A 6,407-nucleotide genomic window follows, 5' to 3' on the forward strand; every position below is an offset into this window, starting at 1 on the left:
AATTGTTGGGTCTTTTTTCAGATTCAGATAACTTTATTAGTCCCCAAGGGGCACTTCAGGTTTTACAGCCCCCCCTCTTTGGTGAGATCCAACCTCAGAGCCCATTTAAAGAAGCGGGATACAAACCTGAGACTTCCCACAGTGTTATTATCAACCGCAACATTCTGCAACTAAATGGCAGAGCAGACACATATAGTAGAAGGAGACCAGCCACCGTTCAGGAGGGTCCGCAAAAACTCAAGGATGCCAGGAACAGAACAATGAACTGGGTCATAATTATGAGCTGAACACCATTTGGAAAAAACTGCAGATGGGTAGACAGTGCTCAGGCATTCAGAATAGTATTCCTGACGGGCTTTATGCAATTTGTCAACAGCGGCTCAGGCCCTTCAGCGGCCAACATACAGCTGAAGGCGGCAGGGGTCTGGACGCCAAGTCTCCCCCTTGCCAGTGCGGCACAAATGATGGACTCCATGGAGCATGCGTCGGCCCCATCTAATGAGCAATGAGCCGAGGAACGAAAGTCTGGCCCTGAAGCAATGGAGGGCCCCTATTCAGCATACTCCTTTAAGAAAATGGCTGAGGCTGCCATGGAATCCATTTCCTCCTTAGCCACAAGCTCAACAATGGGTGGGTTGGGTGGAGCTGCCTCCAACACACCAGCACTGGAATGGAGGGCCAGAAAGAGAGACTTCATCCGGTCCAGCTCAGTGGTTAGCAAGTCAACCTTAGCCTTCTTAGTCTTATTCTGTGGTCCCAAGCTTGGTAGGTTTGGCTGGAGTCAACTGCTCTGAAGAAGACAAGTCATTTTAATATTATGACAATAAAGGCCTTATATTGTTTTATCAAACATGTTTGGACCTCACACATTGTACTGTACAGTAATGGCTCAGTGTCACACTGTACTGCTATATATATAGTATACATACATATTGTTTTATGGTTACGTAAGAGTAGAGGTAGTTAGGCGATAGCTTGTAGGCTTATAGCCTGCTACACTGTTAATTTGCATTACTCAGTTTTCAATGATGCAGCTAAAGAAATGCATTGATTTTACACACAGCATTTTTATTCTTTATTTCTTCAGCAGACAAAAGCTACATTCAGACAGCCTATCACTGATTTGCAGCTACTCAGGAATATGTATGAAGCTGTTTAATGCATGCTTGAAGTCATTGAGCTTTGGAATAGCAATCTCATGCTGAAGAGATGTTTATTCAATCTCTTCTTAAATGAATGAACAGTACTATGTGTTGTCACCGATGACAGCAGGGGGAAGGCTGTTCCATGTTGTTACAGCAGAGTGAGGAAAGCTGCTGTCAACGCATTTGGTGTAAGCCCTGGGGAATGATAAAGCATGGCTTGGCGGTAACAATCGAGAGATTCAGAGATTCCTGGGACAAGAGTTGAGAGTAGTAATGTTTTCGGGTCTACTGGAAAGTTAGGAGTATGCATTTTGACAATAACTTGTTACAGCAACTCTTTTGCGATGGATCAGCTTGGTGATGGCAAAATCTTTTAGGGCATAGTCCTCATCCACACCATCACCTTTGGTGCCTTTCTTTGGATTATATCTAGCTTCCTAATGCAACAGTCACATAATATCTTTTGAAGCACCTTCTTGGGTTCATATGGAAGCATCTGGCTGTGGAAAGTCCTCTCTACCAGCTTTGTTAAGTTCAGCCCTTCCTTTGGAATTGCAAACCTATAAATCCAATCCTCTGCTCTACGACTCTCTCAGAATTTGGACACAATGCAGGAAAAAATTTGGCTTACATACTATATCAAGAAATGCCCCTTTGTGCTCAAACCACATGTTCCCACCTTCAATGGATGATTTAGCTTTTAAGATTTGGAGTAATAATGGATTACGAACTTTTAAAGCTCTGTTTGTTGATGGAGTATTTGCTTCATTCTTACAGTTGAGTGAACAGTTTATTATACCTCGGACGCATTTTTTCCGTTATTTGCTAATACGCCATTTTACAGTCATTAGATACAGTACTTTTCCTAACTTACAAGAGAAAACAATTTTGGATAGTATTTTGGATATTCATTTTCACAAGAAAGGGGTGATTAAAGAAATTTACAGTTTATTACTGGATTTACAATCTCCATCTCTCTCCATTATAAAATCACACTGGGAAAAGGATTTGGCAATGAACATCTCAGCTGATCTTTGGGACTGTATGTTGCATAGGGTACACCCGTCCTCTATCTGTGCCAGGCATGGGCTTCTACAATTCAAGGTTCTTCACCGTTTACATATTTCCAAAGAAAAATTAGCTAAGTTTTATGCAGACAGTGATCCAATGTGTAATCGCTGCAAAGTAGAAATTGGCTCACTTATTCATACTTTTTGGACATGCCCTTCTCTGAACAACTATTGGACGCCTATATTTAAGACACTTTCTGAGGCATATAAAATGTTAAACTATACGGGTTATAGAGCCCTCCTGATGGAGTCTAGACACTGGTGGAGGTGATGAAGGTATATTGAAGGCCTGAAGATCTGGATGGATGTAATGTGAAGTGTGGCTTCTGATGATGGAGGAACCATGGCTGCTGGGAATGATGAGAACTGGAGGTGAATGGGGTTAAGGAGGTCTGCATCAATTTTGTCAAAAATGACAAGAGCAGCAAAGAGCGGAACAGATTTAAAGTTTGAATTTAACAATGTGATAGCGACAGAGATTGTGGCAAAATCTGCAGTGGTTTAACTTAAGAGTAAACGCCCACATTCAGATGATGACATTGCAGCTGATGGGATGAGATGGATGGGTTGGGAGAGAGAGAAACATGAAGCATAGAAGTCTTCCTGAAGGAACTGAATGCTGAGCTTCATTTAAAGTTTTCACCCCGGAATGCTGCTATTTGCCTGGACAATATAAATTTATACAAATATAAATATTTGTTTTTTTAAAGGGGTTTCCTGTTTTCCTTTAGCCTGTTAAAGCTGAGATTTGCATGAGGTTATGATTTCCCCCTGAATGCACTGTTTCACCGAGCACTGCCCTCAGTTGCATCCTTTTAAGATTTAGACATGGAATTAGCATATGCAAGATGACCTTTAAAGCACTCTGAGAAACTTTGTTCCAGAGGGGAAACCATTAAAAGCTTAGTATTGAGTATTTCAAATATGGAAGAGTAAAGAAGGTACTTGAACCTGAGATCATTTCATTCACTCCTGTGGCTGGAATGTGTTACCCACATATCATCTATCACAGAAATCTGTGCATGTGTTTTATTTGTGTTGACATCTTTAACTCCTTACTACTGAGATTTCATTTTAAATGTGAAGGGCATTATAAATACAATTTATTATTATTATTATTGACGAAAGAGCCGGAAACACCATTGTAGCCCATTGTTATTTGCATAACACCAGTTCTCTTAACAGTATCAATTATATAATATTGGTAACACCTCCCTGTGTATTCTTCAAAGCATTTTTTTTATCATGTCAAACATCTATGGTAAAGGAACCTTCTTATGATCAATGAGAATTTCTCACTTTGCTAATTAGACACAATTCTTTTGAAACAGAAAATAGGGGGCTGTAATAATGAGTGAGGAGCCTTCAATTAAAGGTATGCCATCTGAAAAGAGGAAGAACAATTGAATTGAAGGGAAACTGGATAAAAACTGTTCCAGCGGTGAAATTTTTTGTTCAAGCCCACTACTGTTGCATGATGTAACCATTACAATTAATACAGAAGGTATAACTTGAAAACTTTGTTTAAGGAGCTTCATTGATTTAACACACAAAGGTCAGTTCACCCGTCAGTTTTACATCAGTCTTCTGTAGCTCTGGAAAAACCTTCTCAAGTCTGGAAATACAACCTTGATAATGTCATAAGAGTTATTTGGGTTTGGTATTGACACTAAAACAGAGAGCCTGCATTACAAACTGGGAGTGTGGTGTCCCCACATGCATTATGGGAAGTTTACGGTTCAGTGTTTTTGAAGCTTGACTCTTACTAGGCCACATTTTTTAGTCACTTTATCATCAAGTTGAATACCCATTTGAAAACCTTGACTCCTCAAAACCGAAAATGTACATTTTGCTGTCTCCAACCCGCTGATTCTTTTTGATTAAGAAAAAGTGAAACCTGACTAATAAAATAAAAATTACAATTTTTAAAAATGTTATCAAACAGATGAATGAGAAGAGATGTTTGAGAAGAAGAAGACACACCTTTTTGATTGCCAGGGGGGAAATTAAATTATTCACTCTGATGGAGTTACTTACTAAACACAGGTCCGAAATACACACAGACACATGCACAAACATAACCTATACATGCATTAATGGCGAGAAGTCACAGTGAGGGGGCTGCCCATCAAAGGCGCCTCGAGCAGTTGGGGGCTGGTGCCTTACTCAACACCTCAGCAGTGCCCAGGAAGTAAACTGGCACCTCTTGTGTATGTATGTATTCTGTCAACTGCATAAGTTATGATGATTATTTCTTCACAGTGTCACTCCCAAGACATGTAAGAAGTGTTTTTGAGGAGATTGGCTTAGCTTGTACTGCTTTGTGTGTGATATCAATACTTATGTGTAAGATTCATGTTCCATTTTATTTATTTATTTGTCTTTAAGGTCATACAACCATTTTTAACATTCAAGGGACCTCACTGCAGGACAAATACTCACTCAATAATGTTCATATCTTGACTGTAGACAACAGGGTTGAGGTTGATGACACGCTTTTTTAGAAAACAAAAGTAGACGGACAAAGAATTATAGAAAATGACCTTAGGTTTCTGAGTGTTAATACAACATAGAGGCAATATAAACTGCAAGCCGGGCAGGCTTAAACGCTCCACATGTCAGACACTCCCGGTGTGGTTTGGCGTGTGGCAGACAACAGAACAAAACAGGAACGCAGCCGGAATACTAGTAGAAGATCCAGGTGAGGACTGAGCTGCTGCAGACAGACCAGCAGACCTTTCCCTTCCCTGTTGCTAGTGAGTTATTACATAATTCTACACATGAAGATGGAATACAGAGTAAGCTGTTGTAGTTTCATAAGAATTTAGAAGCTCAAGGTGATACTGCACGTGCCGTCTGAATCTATTCTGGCAGATGAAAGCTAAGAGCAATCCACATTTGAATGTGAACTTTGATGTGTTTCCTTCTTGCTGTGATGATCAAAGAAACGCTGTATTGAAAAAAATGTCTGAAAAAAGTGATATCAAGGGAAATAACTTGACATTCTGTGACTGGATGAGATGGATCTATCACTTTGTTGGTTTTTGTTGTTCACTGTGCACCTGTCATACCAGAAAATAGATGAGGCGATGCATCTTGTTATGAAAGAAATACTTAACCCCACTCTTTATAGGCTCCCATCGACTAAAACCTCCTGTTGTTTACTGAGTCAAAAGGACAAAGTCTATATTGACACATAGAGTGGTCCCTGTATGATCTGATCATTCAATCATTCTATTTAATCTGGCAAGCGAAAAATGAGAAAACCAATTTTCGGTTTTTGTAGGCTAGAAAAAAAGAAAATTACTGTTTTCTACTTTTCATCCTGAAAGGAATAATCTAATAACTAAGGACATCAAAACCAAAGGTCTGAATTATGTTCTTCTGTTATTTATTATTTAGTTGAATTGGAAATTTAGGTACATTTAAAGGAATAAAAAAACGAACAGAATATAAGTCTACCTACCAGCGCAAAAAAACCTTTTGTGAAATCTGACTTTCCTTTATCGTACATGGAACTGAAAGGGACTGCTGCACGCACTTTGCAGGACCTTGGAATACTATCCGTCATTTTAAGCATTTCTTGAGACATTTAGTGAGAAATATTAACCTTTTACTATGTGGTTCACCAATGTTGACAGACACTACGATGTAGCTTGCATGCGTAATGATCATGTTGCCATTATTAGACCCAAAACATTCCGAGTTATCTTAGGCTACAGTAAGCTGGGTAGCCTACATATAGGTGAAGCAGAAAAGAGGACGAAAACCATTTTACTATTTTGATACAAGAAACCTTATCATTGTGTACTTCACTCCCACACAATTTTTTTCCAGCATTCCCCTCCGCCCCCGGCCTTAAAACCTTGTCCTCCCAGCGGTCCAAAGCTCTTGTGCCAGCAGTGTAGACACCAAGCACTCCCCCAGTCCTCCAAGCTGCTAACTAACTGAGCTAACTAGCAGACGGTAGTGTACAGTCATTAGCAGTTAGTGGTTAGCATTACTTTAGGAACCCCATCAGGACACTCAATAAATCACAGAGTCAAGGCAGAGCAGCCGGAGGACATCAGAGAGAAAACCAGAAATGGGAGCATCTCAGCATCTTGCCTCCCTGAATCACAGATTTTATTGTCTCTAGAAGTATTTGAAAGAACAATAATGTGTGGGATTTGTGATGTCTTTTATGTTTTTC

At 39.8% G+C, this 6,407-nt stretch overlaps 1 long non-coding RNA gene across 1 annotated transcript in view; it reads left to right on the forward strand.

Moving 5' to 3' along the window:
* Positions 1–1,582: 1,582 nt before the first annotated feature.
* The window catches only part of LOC117938088, a 10,792-nt gene continuing 5,967 nt past the window's right edge, over positions 1,583–6,407 (forward strand). Inside the window, exons 1-2 of the long non-coding RNA XR_004655326.1 lie at positions 1,583–1,593; positions 2,067–2,072. This is a non-coding gene — a long non-coding RNA (uncharacterized LOC117938088). The remainder of the gene's footprint in view (positions 1,594–2,066; positions 2,073–6,407) is intronic.

Source organism: Etheostoma cragini, chromosome 22, assembly GCF_013103735.1.
Source record: "Etheostoma cragini isolate CJK2018 chromosome 22, CSU_Ecrag_1.0, whole genome shotgun sequence".
Taxonomy (NCBI): domain Eukaryota; kingdom Metazoa; phylum Chordata; class Actinopteri; order Perciformes; family Percidae; genus Etheostoma; species Etheostoma cragini.